This window comes from Vulpes vulpes, unplaced genomic scaffold (assembly GCF_048418805.1).
Source record: "Vulpes vulpes isolate BD-2025 unplaced genomic scaffold, VulVul3 Bu000000700, whole genome shotgun sequence".
Taxonomy (NCBI): domain Eukaryota; kingdom Metazoa; phylum Chordata; class Mammalia; order Carnivora; family Canidae; genus Vulpes; species Vulpes vulpes.
The window spans coordinates 323,451-350,923 of record NW_027325673.1 but is presented as its reverse complement, the minus strand read 5'-3'; the positions used below and the strand labels follow the sequence as shown (position 1 = coordinate 350,923).

Below are 27,473 nucleotides of genomic sequence, written 5' to 3'. Positions count from 1 at the left end.
TCTTCTGAACTACTGGGAATACTTTTAGACTTTCATTTTAGTTAACCTGAGAACATTTTAGATAAAAATATTTGCACAAATTTTTGGTGCCTACCCTATGGACTAAAATATGCTTCCATAGGTTTTTGTAGTCCACAAGAAATAACATATTTACATTGAACAGAAAATGTGGAAACTTTGTGACTATATATAACAATTTACCTACCTCAAGTCCATTATACTCTACTTGTTATATATACATGTGTTATGACTACATACGTTCTAAACCTCACAAGACAGTAATATAATTTTACCTCAAAACAGTTATATATCATTAAAAATCTTAAGAGCAGGGGATCCCTGGATGGCTCATTGGCTTAGCGTCTGCCTTCAGCCCAGGGACATGATCCTGGAGTCCCGAGATAGAGTCCCATGGTTGGGCTCCCTGCATGGAGCCTGCTTCTCCCTCTGCCTGTATCTCTACCTCTGTGTGTGTGTGTGTGTGTGTGTGTGTGTCATGAATAAATAAATAAATAAATAAATAAATAAATAAATAAATAAAATATTTAAAACATATTGAGAGGAAAATATATTTTATTCACAATTTTTTGTTATTATTTCTTCTAGATTCAAGTTTTCATTTCATATCAGTATTCTTCATCTTATCCTTATTTTTTTATTTTATTATCTTTTTATCCTTCATTAAAAAAAATTCTTTTAGCATTTCTTAAAGTACAGGTTTTCTGGAAAAAAAATTATCTTTGTTTCTTCTACTTGAAAACATCTTTATATCAATTTCATTTTTAAAAGACATTCTCGGCCTCCCGACGCCGGGCGCAGCCGAGCCGGGGGCCGAGCCGGGGGGCGCCGCTGGGGCCGGGCCGCGGGCGCGGGGGAGCGCGGGCGGCGGCGTCCTGGGCCGGCGCCCGGGGAGGCCCGTTCCGGGGGCGGAGCGCGCGCGGCCGAGCCCGGGTCCGCGGGCAGGAGCGCCCTGGGCGCCGGCGGGACGGGCGCGCTGACGAGGCCCCGCAGCCCCGGCCCCGCGGCCCCGGCCCCCACCCCCGCCCCGCACGCGCCCCGCCCGCCCCGCCGCCTCGGGCCGCCGAGGTCCTGCGGGCGGCGCGCACCATGAGCGGCGGCGAGGTGGTCTGCTCCGGCTGGCTCCGCAAGTCCCCGCCGGAGAAGAAGCTGAAGCGCTACGCATGGAAGAGGAGATGGTTTGTGTTACGCAGTGGTCGCTTAACTGGAGATCCAGATGTCTTGGAATACTACAAAAATGATCATGCCAAGAAGCCTATCCGTATTATTGATTTAAATTTATGTCAACAAGTTGATGCTGGATTGACGTTTAACAAAAAAGAGTTTGAAAACAGCTACATTTTTGATATCAACACCATTGACCGAATTTTCTACTTGGTAGCAGACAGTGAGGAAGAGATGAATAAGTGGGTTCGTTGTATTTGTGACATCTGTGGGTTTAATCCTACAGAAGAAGATCCTGTGAAGCCACCTGGCAGCTCCATACAAGCTCCAGCTGATTTACCTTTAGCTGTAAATACAGCGCCACCATCCACCCAGGTGGATTCATCCTCCAGTGTTCCACCTCCTCCGTATCAGCTAATTAACCTACCACCACACCTAGAAACTCTTGGCATCCAGGAGGATCCTCAAGACTACCTCTTGCTAATCAACTGTCAAAGCAAGAAGCCTGAACCCACCAGCCAAGGGTCATCTTTTGTTTCTGAAGAAGGAGAGGAATACCTACTACTAGAAGATTTTGAAAGCAAAACGATTCCATTGCAAACACATGCTGATTCTGCAAAATCCACCTCTTCTGAAACAGACTGCAATGATAACGTCCCTTCTCATAAAAATCCTGCTTCCTCCCAGAGCAAACATGGAGTGAATGGCTTTTTTCAGCAGCAAATGATGTATGACTCTCCACCGTCTCGTGCTGCCTCTGTTTCTGTAGACTCCAGCCTTTATAACCTGCCCAGGAGCTACTCCCACGATGTTTTACCAAAGGTGTCTCCATCCAGTACCGAGGCAGATGGAGAACTCTATGTTTTTAATACCCCATCTGGGACATCAAGTGTAGAGACTCAAATGAGGCATGTATCTATTAGTTATGACATTCCTCCAACACCTGGTAATACTTACCAGATTCCACGAACATTTCCAGAAGGAACTTTGGGACAGACGTCAAAGCTAGACACTATTCCAGATCTTCCTCCTCCTCTGCCACCGAAACCACATCCAGCTCATGACCGATCTCCTGTGGAAACGTGCAGTATCACACGCACGGCCTCAGATACTGACAGTAGTTACTGTATCCCTACAGCAGGGATGCCACCATCACGTAGTAATACCATTTCCACTGTGGATTTGAACAAATTGCGAAAAGATGGTAGTTCTCAAGACTGCTATGATATCCCACGAACATTTCCAAGTGACAGGTCTAGTTCACTTGAAGGCTTCCATAACCACTTTAAAATCAAAAATATATTGACAGTGGGAAGTGTATCAAGTGAAGAACTGGATGAAAATTACGTCCCAATGAATCCCAATTCTCCTCCACGACATTCCAGCAGTTTTACGGAACCAATTCAGGAAGCAAATTATGTGCCAATGACTCCAGGAACATTTGATTTTTCTTCATTCGGAATGCAAGTTCCTCCTCCTGCTCACATGGGCTTCCGGTCCAGCCCAAAGACCCCTCCCCGAAGGCCAGTTCCTGTTGCAGACTGTGAACCACCTCCCGTGGATAGGAACCTCAAGCCTGACAGGAAAGGTCAAAGTCCTAAAATTTTAAGACCCAAACCCCATGGTTTAGAGCGAACTGATTCACAAACCATAGGTGACTTTGCTACAAGAAGAAAGGCCAAGCCAGCGCCTTTAGAAATAAAACCTTTGCCAGAATGGGAAGAACTACAAGCCCCAGTTAGATCTCCCATCACTAGGAGTTTTGCTCGAGACTCCTCTAGGTTTCCCTTGTCTCCCCGACCGGATTCAGTGCACAGCACAACGTCCAGCAGCGACTCCCACGACAGTGAAGAGAATTACGTGCCCATGAACCCAAACCTGTCCGGCGAAGACTCGAATCTTTTTGGCAGTAACAGTCTTGATGGAAGAAGCAGTCCTATGGTCAAGCCCAAAGGAGACAAACAAGTGGAATACCTAGACCTGGATTTAGATTCTGGGAAATCCACACCACCGCGTAAGCAAAAGAGCAGTGGCTCAGGCAGCAGTGTAGCTGATGAGAGAGTAGATTATGTTGTGGTTGATCAACAGAAGACCCTGGCTCTGAAGAGCACCCGGGAAGCCTGGACGGATGGAAGACAGTCCACAGAATCTGAAACACCAGCCAAGATCGTGAAATGAAAATAATTGCTTTGCTGTTTCTGAAAAGAGAACTGAATTGTAAAGATAAATCCTGTTTTACTGAAGATGACTTGACACTTCTAGGTAGATCCTCAACTGCGTAGCATTGAAGTCAAAAGACCTTTCAGACATAAGCAATTTAGACTGTAAATGGTGCTTTGTGGTATCTGAACAATTCATAATGTGTAAATAATGTGGGAAAATAGTATTGTTTAGCTCCCAAAGAAATCTTTGTTCCATAGTTAACACACTTGTAGTATTACTGTATTTATGCACTTTTCATTTAAAACGTTGGTTTGGGTATTCCCAAATGTTCCTTAACATAATTCCTTTGGGAGTTCTTGTTTTTCTTCACACTACTCAATATAACAATACTATATACAATAAGTACAACAATACAATATAACAGTAAGTTAACTAAGCTCCTCTTAGATTTGGAAATTGCTCTTTAAACTGCACTCTAACATTACAATGAGAAGTGGATCCACAATTTACCTTTCTACCTGGGTCTTCAGGTGATAGCCATTAGCTTAAACTACAGAGCGTAGTTGGACTCATCATTCACTCCCTTCCAAAATGCTGAGGACAATATATGTACTGATGTCAGGAACTAATTCTCTGGTTCATGTACACTTAGTTTTCAACGGTAGAACTTTGTTATGTTTTGTTAACTACAGTGTTTTTGGTTCACTGAATGAAGATTCAGCCGGGTGGGATCTTGCACCTTGTAAAGACTGAATAATTACACTCAGATAAGCCTGCAGATCACTTAACGGCATGCGGTGATGATGTGCTCTCACACCTGTTAACATGTAGTAAACTACACATTACTTCAAAACGTAGGTTATATAACTAATCAGGTACGTACCAGGCACTGATGTGCTAATACACTGATCAGGATTAGACAACAAGCTTTAGTTGTGTTCTTCTAAGTCCTAATACTGGTTTCCAGTTTGGACTTAAAGAAACATTCACTGTTAGTTATAGCAACATACTGTGATTTTTTTAAATTAGACAGTAATTCAGATTTATTACTCTATAGAATGAAATTCTATCTTTTGACACCATAGTGCCCTTTCTATAATTTTTTAACTTTACTTTGTATTCTTCTTGGCCTTATATTTAAATCCCTATGCAATTAATATTTTATATCTACATTTTTTAAAAGAAAATAGATGTTCTATAAGTGATTCTCATATGTAGCACCTATTGCTTTTCCGGTAAAAGAATTAAGGATTTTGTACTGTGATTTCTGTTCACCGCCCTAATTTGAGAAATACTGAAACATTGCTATAATGTGAAATCTTATAGTTACAGATCTCTTCCAACCAGATTTCTGAAATGATCAGAGAAATTATATAATTCTGTCTCACGTATAATATGGTCCTGTGACATGGATATCAAAACCACAAATTTTGTATGGTGAGACTACAATTATATTTATCTGTTTGGGCTTTGCCGTGTAATTTAGAAAACCGGTGTAGTTGTTTGTTTGCTTGTTTTTTTTTTTTTTTTTTAACTAAGTTACATACAATCTCTTACTGATTTGAGACTTACTAACAGCTTCTGGAGGGGGCAGAGATAGGAGTGCCCACGGTTGAGGCACGACTCCCTCCATTCAGACCTCTGTTACCTGAACACACAGCTGTGCCCTGATTTCTGGTCTTTGGCCAGAGTTCTGTGCCTAATCAATGTAATGGGTTTATTTCCCCATGAACTAAAAATGTTCATAACAAGATGAATTGTAGAGTAGTAACATGTGATGCTTTTAAATGTTTGCTTCTTTTTAAAGAAAAACTAAAACCCAGAAATGAATTTTCAGATGGAATTCTAAATAAAAAGATTGTTTGAATTTGGTTTGTGCAAGCTGTTTTGTAATGAAATCACAAATTAAAATCCAGAATTATTGAAATGTGACTAAGCTATTAAAACAACACAGTTGATGTGTGAAGATGTTAAATTGTGTTATGTGGAAGATAAAACATCTTTTCAGATTTATAACAATAAGTATATTCATGAAGTACATTACTAATTCAAGAATGGAAATCTTGTTTAAAGCTGCCTATCAGAAGAGTCTAAAGCAAATAGACTGATGTTTTTAGTGTAGTTTTTCAATTTTTTACAAGTTATCTTTTTGGAAGATCTCCAGTACTCTAATTTGTAGAAGTTTTCCCACTGTGCAGAGTAATTTAAGAATTGAAATGTATCAAGCAATTTGTTTTAGAAAATGAAATTATGTTAAACATTGTATTAACAAATTAAAAGACCTTTTCTTATGGAGCATTATTTTCCAAACATTTTTAGCAATGGAATCTTTCTTCAATAAAATTTTGTGTAACTCCAAACAAAAAAAAATAAATAAAAATAAAAAAATAAAAGACATTCTCAGTGGATGCAGAAATCAATTTCGGTGGCACTTAAAAAATACATTATTCCATTGTCTTCAAGCCTATGTTGTATCTGATAAGAAGTCAATGATAGTTCAAATCATAACCCCTTGTGCAAGACATGCTATTTTTTTCTGGCTACTCTGAGGATTCATCTTGATTTTTCTCTTTAACTTTGATTTTAGTGACTTGACAAGATGCCTAGGTCGTTTTCTTTGTTTTTATTCTACTTGTGTTTTGCTCAGCTTCTTAAATCTCTAAATTTGTATCTAGCAATACTTTTGCAAAAATTTCAGACACTTTTTTCAATTATGCCCCTGTGTCTCTCTGAGAAACTGATTACAGATATGAGATATGTTAGAGTTTTTAATATTGTTCCACATGTCCCTAAAACACTGTTCACTTACTTTTCAATCTTTCCTTACTCTGAATTTGCACAGCAAAAATCAAAACAAACAAAACCTGAAATATTTTATTAGTCTAGTTTACATAATTGATATTAAAAAATCAAATGTTTTTGATGGCATAACATTTTAGCAATAAAAATGGTGAAGTTTATTAGTGTTCTCACATTCAGATAACTTTAATCTGTCTACTAATTTGTACATGTATATATTATTAATCTACAACAGACACTGGTAAACTATGGCCCATGCACTGGCCATCTGTTGCTTCTAAATAAAGTTTTATTAGGTTACAGTCACATCCTTTTATTTTCAAATTTTCCATGGTTGCTTTTGCACTACAATGCCAGAGCTGAGTAGCTGCAACAGAGACCATAAGAAACAGACACCTATGGGGTACCTGGGTGGCTCAGTCCATTAAATGTCTGGCTCTTGTTTTTGGCTCAGGTCATGATCTCAGGGTCTTGGGATTGTGGCCCAGGTTGGGCTCCATGCTCAGTGGGGAGTACGCTTAGTTTCCTCCCTCTCCCTTTGCCCCTCTCCCTGCACATATTCTCTCTCTCATAAATAAATAAATAAATAAATAAATAAATAAATAAATAAATAAATAAATATTACTATCTGGTTATCTTCAAAGGAAAAATTTGACAACTCCTGATCTAGAATAAAGATAATTGAAAATATACCACATCTTTATATAAATGAGCTTAAGGCATTCAGATGTATTGTTAAAAACAAACTATAGATTATTTTTTTGGAATAATTTGCTAATAATTCATTAAACACATTCCAAATTAATAAATATATTCCTCCTAAGAAAACATTTCACCCATTATGCTTTAGAATATAAAAGACATTAGAAACATTAGCTTTTCAAATATAAAAAGAAAATGATCCTATATATATATATATATATATATATATATATATATACTTTTTTAAAAAGATTTTATTCATTTACTCATGAGAGACACAGAGAGAAAGAGAGGCAGAGACAGGCAGAAGGAGAAGGCTGCCCAATCACCAATATTAAATAAAATAGTAATAATTGAAACTTAATCTACTGATATCCATATGGGCTAATTGTTGTTTAAGGAAGAAAAATGTATTTTAAAATAACTTAGCAAGAAATCAGGAAATGTAGTAATTTTTGTCACGTGTCTCATCTGGATTAATTCACTTTAAAAATGGAAAATTAAAATTTTGGTGATATGGTAAATATACATTAAGATTTATAAAACCAATGAAGATGTTTTCCTAAAGAAAAAACTAGGGCAGCCCGGGTGGCTCAGCAGTTTAGTGTGCTGCCTTCAGCCCAGGGCGTGATCCTGGAGACCCAGGATCGAGTCCCACATCAAGCTCCCTGCATGGAGCCTGTTTCTCCCTCTGCCTGTGTCTCTGCCTCTCTCTCTTTCTCTCTCTCTCTCTCTCTCTCTCTCTCTCTGTGTCTCTCATGAATAAATAAGTAAAATATTTAAATAAAAAGAAAAAGAAAAGGCTAATAAGCATTATCATTAAAAGACAAATTTATGCAAATGTTTTTTTCAAAATAAATCAAAGTAAACCATACATAAGACATTCTTATAAATAAGATTTCAGGAGGCATCATTAGATTTCTAAGTACTGAATTTATTCATCATGTAAAGATTATCAAGCATTTTAAGGATATTAATAGGTGGGAGTGAAGATTCAGTGCACCTATCATGCACAAATAGATTACAGATTAAATCAATATATCATTTTATATGAATAAAAAATGAGTTTCTGAGAATGTTCAGAAGTTGAACAGAAAATAACTCTCCTAGTTGAAGATACTAATGTTTGGCTCATTACCATAGGAAAAGATCCAGAAAAATAGATTTCCTCAGATCTGTGGCTGGCAGGTTCTAGAATAGAAACTTGATCACATCAACAGGAAAGGAGATTCTAGAACATACTACCATGAATTGAAAATGCAATCACTTCATTTAGAGTAAATGGAGGAGACTGATGCGTACAGGCTCTATGGCAGTTGGCCAAAGTCAATCAAAAGTCACTTAAGATTTTAACAGTGACTGACTGTGTATACATTTCTGTAACTAGTACTGGCTATATTAAAGTCCTACTTAAAGGATTTTATTTATGTCAAAGAATTAAGACAAGAGCTAATATTTATGCAGTGCTTAATCTTCTTTAAGAACTGTTCTAAGTGCCTTATTTTTTTTAAGATTTTATTTATTTTTCCATGAGAGACACAGAGAGAGAGAGAGGCATAGACATAGACAGAGAAACAGGCTCCATGCAGGGAGTCTGATGTGGGGCCAAAGGCAGATGCTCAACCTCTGAGCCACCCAGGCATCCTTCTTCTCGGTGCTTTAAAACATTAAATTATGTAATCTTCACAAGATTTTGTCAGCTTCTCTATTAGCCCAGACCCACACCAACTGCCTTAGAAACTTGTTCTTAACTACTACTCCACTCCAAAACCAAATTTTAAAGAGATAAATATTTAATTATACAAAGTTTCAGAGTCACCAAAGCCATCTTCACTTCTCACACGAACTACAAGTCTGGGGGTACCCAAAACCACCTTCCAGTTTGATAATTTACTCAAGATTCACAGAACTCACTAAAAGCTATTATATTCACAGGAACTAATAGAGTGAAAAGATGCAAATTATAATCAGCCATAGGAAGAGGTTCATGAGATAGAGTCTAGGACATTTCCAAGTTTAAAACTTCTAATAGTTCTCTTCCAGTGGAGCTGTGAACAATGGTAACAGTTCCCAGGATTCAGGTTTAACAATATACATGGAATATGTCAACAAGGAAAGTTACCCAAGTCCTGGTATCCAGAGTTGTTTTGTTTTGGTTTGGTTTTAGATTTTGATTTATTTGAAAGAGATAGAGTATGAGAGGAGGAGCTGAGGGGCAGAGAGGGAGAAGCAGACTCTGGTCTAGCAGGGAGCTTGATGCAGGGCTTGATTCCAGACAGGACCCTGAGATCATGACCTGGGCTGAAGGCTGACACATAACCAATTGCACCACCCAGGTGCCCCATGGTATCCAGAATTTAATTGGATTTTGGTCATATAGACATGCCCATATGGCTGACCTAAGTCTAGCCTCTCCAGAGGTCCAAAGCTCCCACAATAAATATCAGTATACACTATCAGACATGTCCCCAGGCCCCCAGGCCGATAAAGGCATTTTATCAGGCAAGATATCCCAAGTAGTTAGAGATCACCCTCTAGAAAATGAGGACAAAAGTTCATCTCTCTTTGGGTAAGGTCAATTTTTAACACTCGTCCACTGCTACAGTTCATCTTGGTTGAGCTCTTCATGATCATACAAGATACAGAAGGATAATATATTTTCAGAGTTTAAAGGAAATAATAGAACTAAATGATAGAAACACAAGTATTATATCTAGTTGCACATTCCATCTTAGCCAAATCCACTACTTCTTTAAACTGCAAAATTAAAATCCTTTTCAAATTATTGCTGTATGATTTTGGAAATATGCTGCATATTTTCCTGTGCTTGAAAATGGAAAATATCTTTGGAAAGGAAATACATACTCAAAATGATTGTTATAATTTGTCCCCCTTCTGTCATATATGCAAGAGACTTCTAAGAAAGATACAACCTAAAATATAGTAACAAATAAGCATACTGCAATTTCACGTCTTAGGAGATTATCATTTTCCTAAATTTTGAATAACATTCTTATTGACAAAACATTCAGGGAAGTTGCAGAGGACAAGTATACACCCTTGCTTTGTAGTCAACATAAGGTACAAGGTACAAGAATGACAGAGTAGAAAAAGCACAGTACAGATTAGCTAGATTGTGAAGGCACTATTGGTGATACATTACATAAATATGTTCCCTAGCTTTATAAGTGGAAATTAAAAAGTAAATCCTTTAAATAAACTTACTGTTCCAAACTAACCACGGTAAACTCCATGTATCAGTGGAGAAATAGTCTTATTTGGATTACGTTATAAATGTGCATAAATCATATATTTTGCTTGTTCTGGATACTGTACAGAATGTGGTAATGTGGAATTTCCTTTCAATATTTGGAGTACAGCTATTAGGATATAGTAGCTACTAGCCTTCTGATGTCTTGCACTGAAAATCAAATGCATCATTTCGGACATTCATTTTCAACTTCATCTGCAAGGAGAATGGTATCATGTACAAGATCTGACCAATAGAGTGGTCACACAGATCAGATTGTACTCTTACTACCACTAAAATTTCAAACCATCAACAGAATCATAATATACCATTCAAATGTTTCCAATTTTTTACATTTTCTAAGGCACACAGGAGAATTTCTTTTAGCAAGCTAATGCAACTAATTGGATATTTTATTTAATTCTAGTTTCATTAAGGTCATGTTTATAATGTTATTAATCAACTTCCTCAATTTTTATTAACAGATTAATGGTAAATAACACATTTTAGATTGTTTTGTGCATTGAACCTCTATTAAAAATATATTCAATCATAAATAAATAAAAATTAAAAAAAAAAAAAGGGATCCCTGGGTGGCGCAGTGGTTTGGCGCTTGCCTTTGGCCCAGGGCGCGATCCTGGAGACCCGGGATCGAATCCCACATCAGGCTCCCGGTGCATGGAGCCTGCTTCTCCCTCTGCCTATGTCTCTGCCTCTCTCTCTCTCTCTGTGACTATCATAAATAAATAAAAATTAAAAATATATATATTCATATAAAAAAAATAAAAATAAATAAAAATAAAAATATATTCATATTTCGGAGGTGTCTCATATAAAGTCTCAGAGGGGCAATTATTACCTCGATTTCTTAATATATTCCAATTCTTTGGCTAAACTTTAAAACTATAATTTCTGATTACTAAGCCAAAATCATATATTTTTAAAGGTATTGTATTGAAAATTTATCTCTTAAACCACATGGTGGTACTGAGGATGGGAGTGAGAAAACCACTCTTTTTCAAAGATATTTTTAGCTCCTGATTAAAATAAATGGTCATACAAAAGGTGGTGAATGAATAGATTTTGAATAAAATTAATTTAGATATATGTTATAAGACTTCAATAAAAGATATCTATGAGCTGCCTCAGGCTTGGGCAAACTGTTAAACATTTCTCATGATAACTAATCTAATAAACACCCAATAACAGAATGAAAAATTTAATAACAATCTATTAGTTCCCCTACTTTCACAACATTGATTCTGCTCACAGCTATCAAAGGGCAACTATCAGATATGTGTATCATTCAACACTTTCTTAAGATAACAGGAAATAGGAACTATAGGCCAAAAATAAAATGTAGGCTACAGTTGATGCTTCTAAATGTGTCTCACTTTAAATACCAAACTGGTACATAATTCTAAAACTATGAGAAGAAATTTGATTTAAGAGAAAATAATATATTTGTCATCTTACAGATTTTTATTTTTGTTTTTTAGATGGAAAGATTGCAAATGTATAAATTTGTATAAACTCTCTACAGGCAAAGTCAGGCAGACTTCAATAGCAGGGAAAATTCTTATTGGCAGTAAGTAATCAGTAAGACAGCCAGATGAAATGCCTTATTTTCTAATTTCTAATTTGAATTTTTTTTGTTTTCTAAAATATCAATATATTTGCATTATTATTTTTTACAAGTGTGACCACTTAACACAGTAAATAGATTACTATAATAGATTAATAGATTAGTGGTTTTGTTTTGCTTGAAGACTGATAGAATTCTCTTGTTGGAAGATGTTATTATTTTATTTTGTTTTGTTTTGTTTTATTTTATTTTATTTTATTTTATTTTATTTTGTTTTGTTTTATTATTTTATTTTTATCTGCCCCCTCCAAAAAAAAAATTATTTTTGGTAAAAGGTGTTGTGCCCAAGATTGCAAATCCGAGAAACCACCGAGGAGCCCACACCGATGCAAGTACACGAGCGTTTATTTACAAGCTCAAGCTTGGGTCCAAGTACACCCAACACAACGGAGCAGGGACTTGGACCCCAAGGTGGTTTCCAGCTTAGTTTTATCGGCTGGTCTAGGGGACCTCCAGAAGGGGTGGAGGAATTTCTCAAGTCTGTTTACATTCTGATATGGGGCTTTCAAGGGCATTAAGCACGGGGTGGGGGGGGGGGGCTGAGATGTCTGTACTTGTGCTAATGCTGAACTTGAGGTGAAATGGCCTTAATTTTCTCAGCCTCCACAATGCCCAAGAAGACATCAGCGTGTCTTTAAAATCTCCTCTTCCTCCTGTACAAGAAAGTATTTCCAGAAGTGAATTTTCCCATTTAATATTCAAACGCAGAAAACCTATTCTACAAGGTACTTCAATTGGTGGGACTTTAAGTGTTTTTTCCTCTTTTAAGTTTTTAGACAGTAAACAGCCCATGGGGCTATGACAAACACTATGACAAAAGAGTTGTTACATTTAGCCTTTTGATGGGACTTGATTGGCAACAAAGCTTGATGACATGCTTAAGCAACACACCTGAAGGTGAGTTAGGGACAGATGAGGCTAGGCAGGGCTAGGTAGGCAGCCATGGAAGCAGGCTCACAAAAATCCCCAAAATGCTGAGGTGTCTGGAAACCAGAGATAAGAGAACAAGCCAGACCACACTGCCCTAAGGTGTGGGTGAGGAGGGTGTCTTGTTCTAACACCTACTGTAACCAAAAAAATCATCAGACTCTAAAAAGGAAGAAGCCATTAAGGATGTTATCACTAGTCCTTACTCAATGGTGATATCAAGGGATATTTTAAAAGGATTTAGGTTCCCTGATCAGGCTTTCAGTAAAAGACCAACCCTACAAGCCCTCAGTGGCAACATTGTGGGGACCCCTCTCACTAATAAGAGCTTTCTCTGTATCTTTACTTAATAAGCTTCTATACTTTACTCACACTCCTGTGTCCTCAAGATTCGTTCTTTGACTCTGTGAGACAAGAACCAAGTTCTCTGTAACAAAGGGATCATATGTGAGCTAATACTTTGTCCAACCACTGTAGAGGTCCATTCAGATGAAGTTCAATCCCGTTGGTGCTGCTTGGCTATGAATGAATGAACACACAGTGGGGGTCCCAAAGCCTCTAGGGCTAAGGGCAAGCTCTTGCCCTTGCAGGCTGCATTTATTCAGTTCTCAGGCAAAAGCAGACAAAGCACGCCCTCTGTTTTTCATCCCAATCTACTTTAGAGGTTGTTTACATATTATCTGAGGCTAGGCCGCCCTTTCTCAAGGGATAAAAGGAGGAATCCATACTGTTTAAGGCCTGACCTTGCATAAGATAAAGTCTCCCTCTGAACCATCACATTCATGGCATCTTTGTAGAGGACAGTTCCTTCTGGAAACCTTCTTATGCAGTCATTCCCAAACACAATCTGGTGAGTGTTCGTTACCATGTGCCTTCTGTATTCTGCTTCCTAGTATTTCACAAAGCTCATTCTTAGGATGCACATCCTAGTTGATGCACAGCTTCACAACTCTGATTAGCACACTGCGGGAAGAGCAGCAAATTCCTGGTTAGTGAAGATCTTCAGACTGCAGCCGGGTGGAATTTTACGCTGTTGCAGGGTGCTAGCTCTATCTCTGAGGATACTTGGGGCTCTGCAAATGACTACAGCATCACTTTAGGCACTCGGTGAAAAATTCCCCACCTATCTAATATAAGCACACTCCTCTTCCTATATGTCTTCTTGTCATTTCTACAGTCACATTTTGGTTGATATTAGAGAATAACCCTATGCAGAACCTTTCTGGGTTTGATGGATCTGTGAAGCCATCTACACTGAGTGAGAGCAGTGATGCCTGAAAATTCTCTCCAACCCTCCGGTTTAATTCATAATATGCTACTGAACACCTAAATGAGTAACTGGCTGCAAATTCAAACTATGGTTAACACAGAGAAAGTAGTAGGAGATAGTTCTGCTGGAGATCCTATATCCGTTCATCTGTTGATCATGTTTTTTCCAATTTCCATGATACATCCAGGAGATGGAGTTTCTGGGGTGTAATTACTCTGTGGCTCGGTTCTCACTGGGAAATTAGTATTTCCAGGAATGGAGCAGGTATAATCATCTAGAGGTGACAGTTCTATTAGGATTTCAATACTGGAAGCAAAACTTGTGTCTCAAATCTCTGGTAATAGTAAAGTGTAAACATACTTCAGATCTTTTTAAAGATTAAAAGCACATTCACAGTTTACAATTGCTTTGGTTTCATGATGCCTGTGAAGATCAGGCCAGTACCACGGTCAGCGACACATAAATGCTGCTGTCCTTTTCAATGGGATACTTGAAGACAACCATCAGGAGACCTGGTTTGCTCAAAGAAGCTGTGAAGGCCTGTCTTATCCCACTGATCTCTCACAATGGGTGTCCTCAGTTTCTGAATTTCAGAGCAAGTGCTTGGTATGGTAAGACATTTAGTATTACAATTTTGAGTGGTGATGGCTTTCTCAAGCTTATCTAATTGTCCTGTTTTCTTTAGTTTCTCTGCCAGACATTTAACTGCTTTCTCAAACCACTTTGTTTTTCCATTCTGTTCTCCTACCTGCTCATCCACATGATTTCTTCTATCCCAGCAGTCTCTTCACAACTGGTGGAGTGAATGGCAAATGGACATGTTTTTACTAAAGGCAGCAATCCACACTAAGGAAATATCCTTCTTTATCTAACCTAAAGTGCTGCTGAGCATCTGTCCTTCAATGCCTTGGCCCAAGGTCCCTTCCATGGTCTCTTGTCTGCACTATAGATAGAGGCCTGTTGAGGGCTGCTGCCCTGGTCCACCTTTTGTAGTCAAGCCAGGAGTGGACACTTGCTCACCTGTTGAGGAGATTTGGGGGCAGCCCCATGGAGTGCCCTGAGGACCAGACAAACCCAAACCCTGAGCAAAAGAAAGTTTCACAGAGGCTCTAATGCAAAATTTATTTTTTAAAATGTCAGACATTAGACAATCATTTTTAAATATTATAAAACAAACTTTCTTTGAAGTACACAATCAATAAATCACCATTTTGTCACATAAATCTAAGAACTTTTGTAAAAATCAACTCTATACTACTCTGATTTGAATTCAGATTTTTTAAAAATTCTAATTCCATTAAAAATCTAATTATAGTATAATAATCACAGCAGAATCCAACTTGTCCCTGTGCCATCACATATACAAAATCTCCTACATTATAACTCAAATCAGTATGTCCATATCTGAAGTCATTTATCCTCCAGCCCAAATTTGCCAGTGCTGTTGCTTTTTCCTTTCACTTTGTCTAAATGAATGATTATCAACAGCAACTACCCTAACACCTAGCCCAGAAGCCTATGTATAATTATTCAGTGCCCCATTTCCTACCTCGTGCCAATATCTTACAAACTACATGTGCATTCTAGTTTCCAAACGCTCCCTAATTTTTCTTTTTTCTTTTTTTTTTTTTTTGCTCCCTAATTTTTCTGTTGCTACTTGCCACTAATTTCATCTTGCTATCATTAATTCTCTGAATTTCTGCAAGTTATCACTATTGCCTGACAAGTCATTCTCCACACTTCATTCAAATTATAATTCCCCTTCCTTGAAAATATTCAGCAATGCCATGCTTACTAAATTACCACGTGTCTCTTATTTGTTCCATGTCATGTAATTGACCACAGAACACTGAAAAACATTGTGATTACATATTTGTTTTCTCTGTGTTTAGGTATTTTTAAAATATTTTTTATTTTATTCATTTTAGAGAGAAAGAGCGAGAGCATAGCAGAGGGGAGGGTCAGAGGGAGAGGGGGAAGCAGGCATTCCCAGTGAGCAGGGAGCCTGATGTAGGACTGGAGCCCAGGACCCCAGGATCATGACCTGAGCTGAAGGTACACCAGATACTAAAGTGACTGAGCCAACTAGGCACCCCTGTGTTTTGGTATTTAAGAACACCATCCCTCCAGATAGACTACCTTCTCAAGGTAGATGACTTTAAAAGCATCCTGAATATTTTCCTATGCCTAAACACTGGAAAATATCTTTGGTAAAAATAGATAAATTACATAATACTCTCTACATTTACTAGCTGTGTAGTCGTGACCAAGTTACTTAAATAGTGTACCTCAGTTTTCTCATTTATTAAATGGAGATAGTAATATCACATAGGATTGCTATAAAGATTTCATACATTTATATGTTAAAGAACATAGAGCAGTGCCAGGAGCATGTTAAGCACTATATAAATATTAGCTCTTATTTTATAAATAGTGTAAGAAAATAAGAAATATTTCTTACCATTATCTAGGAAAGTAGTTATTAAAGTTGATGCTAAAATACTGTATATTAACAGATATACACACAATAAGTGAATTCATAAAGAAACTAAAAATGATTATTAAATGAATCAAAGATATTACCCATCCTCCCAAACCTGGAAGATATGGTAAAATTCTACATGCAGAGGCATTATAAAAAAAATTAAATACTCAATGTCAGTAATATTACATGTTATAAATATATTAAACTAAATAAATCTTTATCAGTTCTGTCATCTTGTTCAGAAAATAAACACAAGCAGTTTCGTTTCTACCATTTTTGTAATTGATTATATTCTTATTCAAGATAACCAAAATATCATGCCCTTCTATAACTAAAGGCATTAGGTTTCAAGACATAGATTTTTATCAATGACCATTAAGATAGTAGTGTTGAATTCTCTCTCATTCTTTATTTTACAAGGCATCACCCTATATTACTTTAGGATTATAATGGCCTTTGTACATAACTGAGCTACATATATTAATGCTACAGTTTTTTTTTAGTGGTGCTAATGGAAGTCCTTTTATAAGTACAAAAACTCCACTGTGAAATTATCATTCAGATACAGACTAAAGTGTGTGAAAGACAAGATTAGACTATTAGCCCTCAAATATTTTTGTGAATTTCTTTTACCAGTCTCTTCTCAAAACATTATCCTAAAGCATCTTCTCTGGAAGAATGCAAGTTTTTATGATAGTAATTTGGAGTAAATATTTTGGAATGTGAGGCTCTCTCTGTAAAAGGCTGACCCAACAGTTTCTAGGCAGCCAGAGAGCAACAGAAGATGTCAATATACAATAACACTTAAGAATTCTCATTTAGAGTTTTTTTTGTGTGTGTGTTTTTACACTAAATGAGCCATACTTCTTGCAACCCCAATACTCTGCTGTCCAATATCTTTTCATCTAAAGACGTCACCTTGTGGAAGCCTGTTCTGGAATCTCTTTCCTACTGCTAAAACAACCCCAGGAGTTGCCATTCCCATTGCTTACTTGGGGAAAATAGACCTGCATTTCCTGACGGAATTTTGAATATACTTTCCATAGAAACTAGGTTATGAGTTGTGGTTACTAACAATAGAAATGTTGCAGTCAATATATTTCTCTATGACATTATGGTAAATAGTATTTGTGAACTTGCTTCAACAATTAATCACTTGTAAGGTATTGTTTATAAGAGGAATTTTAAAAATCTGCATTTCAAAGTGCTAAACTTCTTTGCAGGCAGCTTTTGGAACATAACAAAAATGTTAGTGGGGGAATATGCTAAATTTATATCCATCAATGAGAATATTCTACCATAATGTTGACCACAATATAATAAACTATTTGTTAGCTTTAACTGCACTGAATTCAGTGACTGAGAAAATTGAGTCTGAGTGTTTACAGCTACTTTTAATTTCTCATTAGTGCTTGTTTTAAAAACACAGGAACAGTGAAATACAGTGAAATACATCAAATACACTTGGCTAAAATCTTGAAGGGGGAAATTGAAACATCAAAATAATTCAACTGAAAAAAAATTAATTATAGATAGATTTAATTTACTGAAAATATTACTAATGACTAACAGACCGCTAAAAGTTAACTATTGGGTGGTAGTAGAGAGGGGAATGAGTCAATACGTAAACTATTAAAAGATGAATAAATTTAGAATTTTTCTTATCAGCAAGCGCATATATATATATTAAAAACACTATTTTAAAAATCTGGCAAGAAAAAACACTTATTAAAGGATATTCACTCAAGTTCTTTCCATCATCCAAGAACCATGCTACAATTACTTTATTACAACATCTCAGGTTTTGAAATTTTATTAAGAATGAAAGAAATATATTGGAATTATAGGCCAGAACTTGGCAACAGTTATTTCTATGTCACCAACTCCTCCTCATCAATCAAGAAATTGTCAGTTTCCCCATGGAGTATATGAAGTTCAGATTGCCTAATTGTCAGTTTAAAAAAGACTTACTCTCTTTGAGATGATGAGGATGTACTTTCACTCTTGCTCATCATTTTCAACCATTTGACCAGATTTTGGTCTTTTCCTTCTGGAAATCTGTGCACACATGAAGTAACAATAAATGACAAAAAATGCCATAACTTTCTTTATATTCCAGAGATATGAGATCCCCCAAATGCTGCAAGCAGTAAGCATCTTAAAATAAACTCCAACATTCATTCATTGAAATAATTCAAATAATTTTCTTGAATTGTCCTGATAGTTTCCACGCAAATAATTCAACCTTTCAAGAACATTACTATAGACAAAAGATGGCTGCTTGCATTAATATGTAGTATATTCCTTACTTTGCAAGTTTTCCTAAATAACAAGCCTAAGAGTATCATTATCACTTAGCCAATATGTTACGTATCTGATACTATTGTCCCGATTCTAGAATAATAAAAACTATTTTTATATTTTGTCATTAGGTTTCCTTGGACTCACTGATTTTTTTTTAAATAAAAGTGCTAGCATTTTAATATAATGTGTATTCTGCATTTGTTCTTTGAAAATTCATGGATCATTAACATTTTATTTTTTATATCACAGGAAACTTTACAGTGTACAATAATTTTGAGGAAGATTTATTTGACTAATTACTTAACTATCATAAAACCCACTATAAAATTTCATACAAGCATGTGAAATTCCACACTGATCATTTTATTAAAAATATAAACCTATACATGAAAGTATAAATGTATGCATACCTATACTTGTATATACTTAAAATGTGGGACTTAATTTATTATATTGTATAGGTAGGGAGTCCATATTTAATACATTTGTATGCATATGGAAAGTAGGAGAAGGTGTTTTCTTCAAGATATTTCCTACAAGAGCACAATGTGTTGTGTTTGTTTATCACCTGCTGTGCTGCCACATGCCAATTCAGACTCTCCTCCCTTTTCACTTGTACAAACATCAAACAGAAGGACATTGAGTAGGATTATTTTATTTGAAATATAGTTCCTTATTACTGAGTACCACTGTAAGTCATTATGAAAACCTATTCATCTTTGAAGTTTTAGTTCATCTCCCACTTTATTTTTTTGGGGGGGTGGGGTGGAAGTGTTTTCATTAGAGCTTTGGTCAGACAGGGCGCAGCTGGGTCGGGCTCGGGCTTTAGCAGGTGCTTGGACGCTATCCAGCCCCAACCCACCCCTCTCCCAGGAAGCGCCACCCTGGAGCCAGAGGGCAGAGCCTCTGAGCATGGGCAGGGTCCTCACTGAGACCTGTCCCCAGTCTGGGGCGGGCTGGCGAGCAGCATCTCCCACTTTCTTAATGGAGCACTCTCAGATACTGAAAAGCCTTACTGAGGCTACTTTTCTCAGAAATGCACTGCTTTTAAGAATCAATAAGCCTGTCAAATGTCTCAATCCTTAAGTATCTTTTTTGATTGTTTAATTCCAATAAACCAACTGCTTGGTGGTGCTGTATCCCCATATGTATTCTTTTTACTTGGTATTTTGAAGAACTTATCTGAAGTATTTCTTGAATAGTTCATATATAATTTTCCCCCACTTCATTTGAGCTATAATTGACATATATCTTTTTTTAATTGACATATTTGATAAGTGATGTACAACTTGTTAATTTGATACACTTATATAATTGCAGAATGATTATTATCTTACCTTTACCTCCATCTCATCACAAAATTACCATTTCTTTTTTGTGGTAAGAACATTTAAGGTCTACTCTCTCAGCAACTTTCAAGTATGTAACCTAATAATATTAATTATAGTCACAGTCAATTCAATACTGTGAATTACATCCCCAGAACTTATTCTTTTATAACTGGGAGTCTGTACCCTTTGACCAACATCTCCCCACTTCTTCAATCATGCTCCTCCAGCCCCTGATAACCACCATTCTATTCTATTTCCATGAGTTCAACTCTTAAGATCACACAAAAGTAATATCATACAATAGTTCTTTTTCTTGCCTAATTTATTTCATTTTGCATAATGTTCTCAAGTACCATCCATGTTCTTGCAAATGGTAGAATTTCCTTCTTTCTCATGGCTGAATAATAGTTCATTGTGTGCGTCTTTATTCATTCATCTATTGATGAACACTGAAGTTATTTCCTTATGTGGGAGATAATGAATAATGGTAAACTATTTGACAAGAAAGCCAAGAATATTAAATAGGGAAAGGACAGTCTCACCAAATGGTGTTTGGAAAACTGGATATCCACTTATAGAAAAGTGATATTGGACTCTTATTTAATATCACTCAGAAAATTAATCCAAAATGGGTTAAACACTTAAACATAAAACCTGAAAACATATAATTCCTAGAGGGGAAAAAATAAAAAAATCTCCTTTACATTGGTCTTTGCAATATTTTTTTTTTCACATGACACCAAAAGTACAAACAACAAGAGCAAAAATCAATATGCAGGACACATCAAACTAAAATACTTCTACATAGCAAAAGAAACAACAAAATAAAAAGAAAACTATGAAATAGAAATATTTGGAAATCAAATATCTAATAAAGGATTAATATCCAAAATATATAATGAATTCATACAAGTCAATAAAAAAAAAAGTCTTGTTTAAAAATGGGCAGAGGAATTGAATAGATGCTCAGTATGACTAATGACCAGGGAAATGCAAATCAAAACCACAATGAGACATTACCTCAAACCTATTGAGATTATTGTCATCAAAAGGCAAGAGATAACAAACATTGGTAAAGATATGGAGAGAAGGGAACCCTTTATATATATTTTGGAAGGGACAGTGACTAAGTGGAATACTCTCAGAAAGGGTGACCTAATTGCAGGAAATCATGCTGGGTTAAGAAAATTTGAAGAAACAGGTCATATTTAGTCTGAAAAGAAGACCTAGAGGGCAATTTGATCACTGCATTGGTATCACTTAAGATGTTCTACATGAATAGAAGTCCAGGTTTATTTTGTGTTATTCCAGAAAGTAATAGATGAACTATTAATATCAATATACAATTGTATTTTAGAGGAAGGAGAAAATAGCCTATTGTCTAAGATTTAATTAGGTCACTGGACATCCTAGAAATTGAACAGTGAACCAAATGAGAAAATGTATCATGAAGGGATAAGGCTAAAGACCTAAGGAAAGATAATCATTAGTCAATAAATTTGAGTAAATTCATCAATATTCCGGAAATATCAAGCACCAATAGTGCAAAAATATAAGATTTTTCTATTTTTGCCCTCTAATTTACCACTGCCTCCCTCAGGCATACTTAATCCCTCTCCACAGTCCTTCAGAATAATGAGACTTAAGAGCTTAGTGGGGAACAACAGGAAACCAAGTAAGTCTGCTATCAACAAGGCACATGGCCCATCAGTTGCTTATCCTTTTCAAGTGGCTCAGAAGCACAGTTCAGATATGAAGCCACGTTTTATGAATTCCTGAGACTTACCTCATCTCCACAGGGCATGCAGTTGTCAGTGTTCCTGAAAAGATCTGTTTTAAGGTGAAATTTGAAAAGTGGCTGGGGTGAAATCAATGTTGGCCTATGGAAAAATAAATACCATAATTAACATTAACATTAAAATCTTGTACAAAAAAATTATAAGAACTTAAGTTCTTAAGTTACAACCACTTAGAGTTTATTTCAGTTGTAGAAAGTCTAATATTTTAGGAATAAATGAATTTAGGTTCTTAGGGAAGTAGTTAATAAATAAAAAGATGAACAAGAAACTACCTGGAAATGAAATGGAAAACAAAACAAAACAAAACAACAGTGTCAGCAGAGTCTCATTATAGCAAGGTTTCACAGGTGAACTATTCCAGATAGAAGATAAAACATAATAGATTAGTCATGCAAATGACTATTATTAATGTGACTTATTAATAAAACACATTTTAGCATATACATATACACAAATATCAAGGTAAATTATATTAAGGTAACTTAGGCAGCCTCCCTTTAGCACTTCAACAAAGTAATAAATCTATTATATATCCAATATTTCTCTCTGTTTTTTTCCCCATCATTTTCTGTTTCTCTAAGTAATACAATTGACTGCTTTGGTTGAGAACTTTTAATATTTCTGTATTTAATATCTATCTTATTTTGGTAAATAATTTCTTCTAATTAAATCAACATGCTTGTGTACTGCTATCTTCTTGTTAAACATTACTTGCGGTTTTAAGATATATGGATTGCAATCAAACATACAAAAAAAAAAAAAACCGCTCAGTGCAATTAATTATTACCATTCATTTGAGTGGCAAAAATTAAAAAGATGGACCATACCAAGTGTTGGAGGAAATGCAGAAGAACAAAATTTTTGGTACTTTGAAAAGTTTTTAAAAATTAAATGACTTGATAGAGACTCAACAATAAACAAAGAGAGTAAAAAGAAAATAGGAAATAAAGAGGGGATAGATATTATCATAGACCTTAAAGACATTTAAAGAATAAAGCAAGCTCTTCCCTTTTGCAGCCATTGCTGAAAAACCAGTGGCCAAAATGATGTTTAATCCCTTTGTCACTTCTGACAGCACGAACTGTAAAAGATATTTAAGTCTTCCCAATATCACAGGAAGATTGTCTTCCTCTCTTTCTGAAGAGCTGAGATAGAAGTACAATGTTGGATCTATGCCCATCCAAAAGGAAGATGAAGTATAGGTTGTATGAGGACACTACAAATCAGCAAACTGGTAGAGTACCCCGGGTTTATAGGAAAAAATACATCTTCTACATTGAACAAGCACAGGAGAGACGGCAGTTGGCACAACTGCCCGCGTGAGCGTTCACCCTGGCAAGGTGGTTATCACTAGACTAAAACTGGACAAAAACCACAAAATGTTCCTTGAACATAAAGCCAAATCTTGCAAAGTAAGAAAGGAAAAGGGCAAATATAAGGAAGAAACAATTGAGAAGATGCAGGAATAAAGTAATCTTATATATGACTTTAAATACAAAACGTAAAAAATGAAAAAAAAAGGATAAAGTGAAAAATATTATAAACACCTTTTTGCAAATAAGTTCAATAACCTGAATAGGATAGATAATTCCCAGTAAACACCCAAAATTAAAGAAATAGAACGTCTGAAGAGACAGATTTTTTTTAAAGTCATAAATTATTCCCACAAAGAAAATATCAGGCCCAGATGGTTAAAACTATATCAGATTTTTAAGAAATGGAATAGATTTTCCGAAAATAGATGAGGGAGGGACAAAGTTTATTATAAGGAATATATTTGTGTCCTTTTTATGTACAGAGAATTAAGAATAAACATCTGAAGTGATGAAAATGTTTCTCCTTAATTTTTTTTTCATGGTTTCAGAAGTATGTGTTTTTCTAATATTCTAAGACACATTTTGAAGCATCAACTGTGACCTACATTTTACTTTGGCATGTATTTTGTGCTTACCATTAGGTTAAGGAAGTGTTGAGAGATGTACATCTGATAGTTGCCCTTTGATAAGTATGGGCAGAATGTATGCTGTGAAAAGGAAAAGGAACTAATAATTGGCTATAATGAAATCTTTCATTCTATTATTGGTGGTTGTTAGACTAGTTATCATGAGAGGTTTAACATTTTCTAGAAGGCTGAAGCAGCCCATAGGTATCTCTTCAATGAAGTCTTATAGCAAATAACTAAATTAACTTCATTCAAAGTATATTCATTCAACAACTTTTGTATGACCAATTCTTATTGGGAACTGAAGATATCAAAAAAAAGAAAAAAACGTAGATTCATCTCCTACTCCCAGTATCACATATGTTGTTTAAAAGAGGACATAAATAAATAAATAAATAAATAAATAAATAAATAAATAAATAAAAGAGGGCTAAGAGATGCTTTAAAAATTTCAATAAATACTATAGCATGCAACTACATGGAAAAAGCAAGCCACCTCATCTGGAAAAAATCAAGTCAATATTCAAGTCATGAGCTAATCCTGATGAAAACACAATTGATTAATGATTTTGACTTTTAATAATTGTTCTAAAATATTTTTGACAGTTGAAAAAATATTGAGTACCTCTCATAAACATCTTGCATAACTTTACTTAGAAAGCATTGTTAATTTCTCATGATATTAATGATCTCTGTTATCAATGTTTTTAATGACAGAATAGTAACAAAAATGAGGAGTAACTTAGTTCTTTCTTTTTAGCTTAATATTCTGATTGTTTTCAATTTTCCACTATTAGAAATGATACTATAATGTATAGGTTATGTATAAATTCTTCTGTACTTCCCATTTCCTTGTGATTATATTCCAGAATAGGATTAGAAATATTACCAAAATTTAAAATTAGCAGTATAAAGGGTATAACACATTTGGAGGTTCTATGAATTTTGTTAAAATGATTTTTTTTCCTAGTAACTTAACCAATTTATAATCCCATCATCGAGTTAGTTGCATTCTTACCAACATTAAGAATTTTTACTTAAAGGATGCCCGGGTGGTTCAGCAGTTAAGCGTCTGCCTTTCAGCTCAGGGTGTGATCCTGGAGTCCTGGGATCAAGTCCCACATTGGGCTGCCTGCATGGAGCCTGCTTGTCCCTCTGCCTGTGTCTCTGCCTCTCTCTCGCTGTCTCTCATGAATAAAAAAATAAAAATATTTTAAAAAAGAGAATTTTCACTTAAAATAATATCATATAGTTTATAGAATCTAAAAATACATACAATAAAGGCAAAATAGAATATTAATAATAAGGTAAAATTTTATTACATTAATGTGTTAACCTATCAGCAACGGAGACATTACTTTAAATTTAGACCATGGAAGCTTCTGTGGAAAAGTTGAAACTTGGTAAGACTTAACAATCTCATAGGATTTTCACTGTAAAACATTAAAGAGTGAGAATATATGATTTAAAAAAGCAGTAATTTTTAACATACTGATTAATATATAGCAAATTTTTAGAGGTATTTGAATGTAAAGGTTAATGGCACAGATTCTGGACAGAAATGCTTTCTTCAAATCCAACAGTCAGTTGAGTATCTCTTGATTTGGGCTCAGGTCATGGTCTCAGAGTTGGGTGGATCAAGCCCCGAGTTGGGCTCTACACTCAGCGTGGAGTCTGCTTGTATTTTCTTTCCCTCTCCCTCTGCTCCCCTCCTTCACCCACACAGTGCTCTCTCTCTCTCTCTCTCTCTCTCTATCCTTCCCTAAAACAATAAACTTTAAAATGTTAAAGTTTGGGGTGCCTGGGTGGCTCAGTCAGCTAAGCATCCAACTCTTGACTTCAGGTCAGGTCATGATCTCAAGGTCATGATATCAGGATGGTAAGACTGGGCCTTGAGTCCCACTCTTCACTTAGTGGGGAGTTTGCTGGAAATTCTCTTACTCCCTTTGTCCATTACTCCTCCCATGCCCACATGTGAGCTCTCTCTCTCGCTCTCTCTCTCTCTCAAATAAATAAATAAATCCTTAGAACTAGAATAAAATGTAAAAGTGTAGGGGGTGCCTGGCTGGTCAGGTGGTAGAGCATTTGCCTCTTGATCACAGGGTTGTGAATTCAAGCCCCATGTTTGGCAGAGAGATTACTTAAAGAGGAAAAAAAAAAACTTTAAAATGTCAAAGCTCAAACACCTTAATGAATGCTATTGATTCTGAGATGTTATTGCTGAAAACTTCTCCAAATTCTATACCTATCTGTAAAAAAGCACTTAACAATCACTTTGATGTTCTTCAGGCATGCTCTTTTTTTTTTCTCTCTTAAAACAGATCTTTTGGGCAGCCCATGTGGTTCAGCAGTTTAGTGCAACCTTCAGCCCAGGGCATGATCCTGGAGACCCAGGATCGAGTCCCAGGTCAGGCTCTCTGCATGAAGCCTGCTTCTACCTCTGCCTGTGTCTCTGCCTCTCTCTCTCTCTCTGTCTCTCATGGATAAATAAATAAAATATATATTAAAAAAAGCTAAAAGGTCTTTCATAAAGGAGAAAAACTAAAATTACATCCCCACAAGAGTATAATGAGATAACTGAACATTCCTGAACACTCCCACCAGGGTGGTATCAGAGAAAGCACAGAGTCTAGTCTTTGACCATCACTTAGAGATTACAAGTACAACCCTAGTGTGGTATCACTAGAGAATACACACGAAGCCAGAAAGCCAATTCCTGCCAAATGGCAATGAAAAGATCTATTGCCTTAAGTATAGCAGTGAATCTAGACATCTATGTCTACCTGGAAATATCAAAATAATTTCAGCTTCCTCCAGGTAAACTTGTGTCAAATAGCTAGCTAATACAAAAAGTTTAGAGAAGACCCGGTCTTCTGATACCCAAAATGTGCTGGTTTCAGTGAGAAATAACCTGTTATATCAAGAAACAAGATCTCAAAATGAATGCAAAAGATAATCAATAGATGCCATCATCAAGATGACAATAATGGCAGAATTATGTGACCATTATTTTAAACCAGTCACAACGAAAGTGCTTCAATGAGTAATTATGAACATCTTTGAAACAAATATAAAAATAGAAAACTTCAGCAAAAAATAAAAGGAAGTAATCAATAAGCAGGAATACAGAAAAATAGAAATTAACCAATGTGAGCAAAAGAGAAAAATGAATTTTAAAAAACAGACTAGAATCCCATGCAATTACAGCAACAACAAAAAATAACATTCATCCCATTAGAGAAAAAGATGGTGGGGATAAAAATAAATGAATGTATTTGAGGAAATAATGGTTAAGAACTTCCCATTTTGACAAAAGACATAAAGCTATAGATTCAAGAAGCTATACAGGTTGATTACATTGGACTGCTTCCATCACAGAAGGGGCAGCATTTTGTTCTAACTGAACATTTTTCCCTGCATACAATGCTTCTACAAAACCTACTATCTGTGGATTTGCAGAATTCCTTATCCATTATTATGGTATTCCACTCAACATTGCTTCTGATCAGGAAACTGTTCAGAGAAAATGAACTGCAGCAAGGGGCCAATGCTCATGAAACTGGTTGGTCTTATGATGTTCCCCACCATCCTGAAGCAGCTGACTCCATAGAAGTGTGGAATGGCCTCTTCGGGGTTCAATATAGTACCAGATAGATGGCAACATCTTGCAAGGC

The 27,473-nt window shown here is 36.0% G+C and overlaps 1 long non-coding RNA gene and 2 pseudogenes across 3 annotated transcripts in view; 1 reads left to right on the top strand and 2 right to left on the bottom strand.

Moving 5' to 3' along the window:
• LOC140596489 (uncharacterized) overlaps positions 1-25,046 on the bottom strand; it is a 94,994-nt gene extending 69,948 nt beyond the window's left edge. For all 3 annotated transcript variants that reach the window (XR_011998458.1, XR_011998459.1, XR_011998457.1), the window contains exons 1-3: positions 24,818-25,046; positions 21,845-21,938; positions 18,395-18,481 (exon numbers count right to left, since the gene is read on the bottom strand). This is a non-coding gene — a long non-coding RNA (uncharacterized lncRNA). The remainder of the gene's footprint in view (positions 1-18,394; positions 18,482-21,844; positions 21,939-24,817) is intronic.
• LOC140596504 (GRB2-associated-binding protein 1 pseudogene) lies at positions 1,093-5,657 on the top strand (annotated as a pseudogene).
• On the bottom strand, positions 12,071-14,987 carry LOC140596505 (mothers against decapentaplegic homolog 2 pseudogene; annotated as a pseudogene).
• Positions 25,047-27,473: the final 2,427 nt, after the last annotated feature.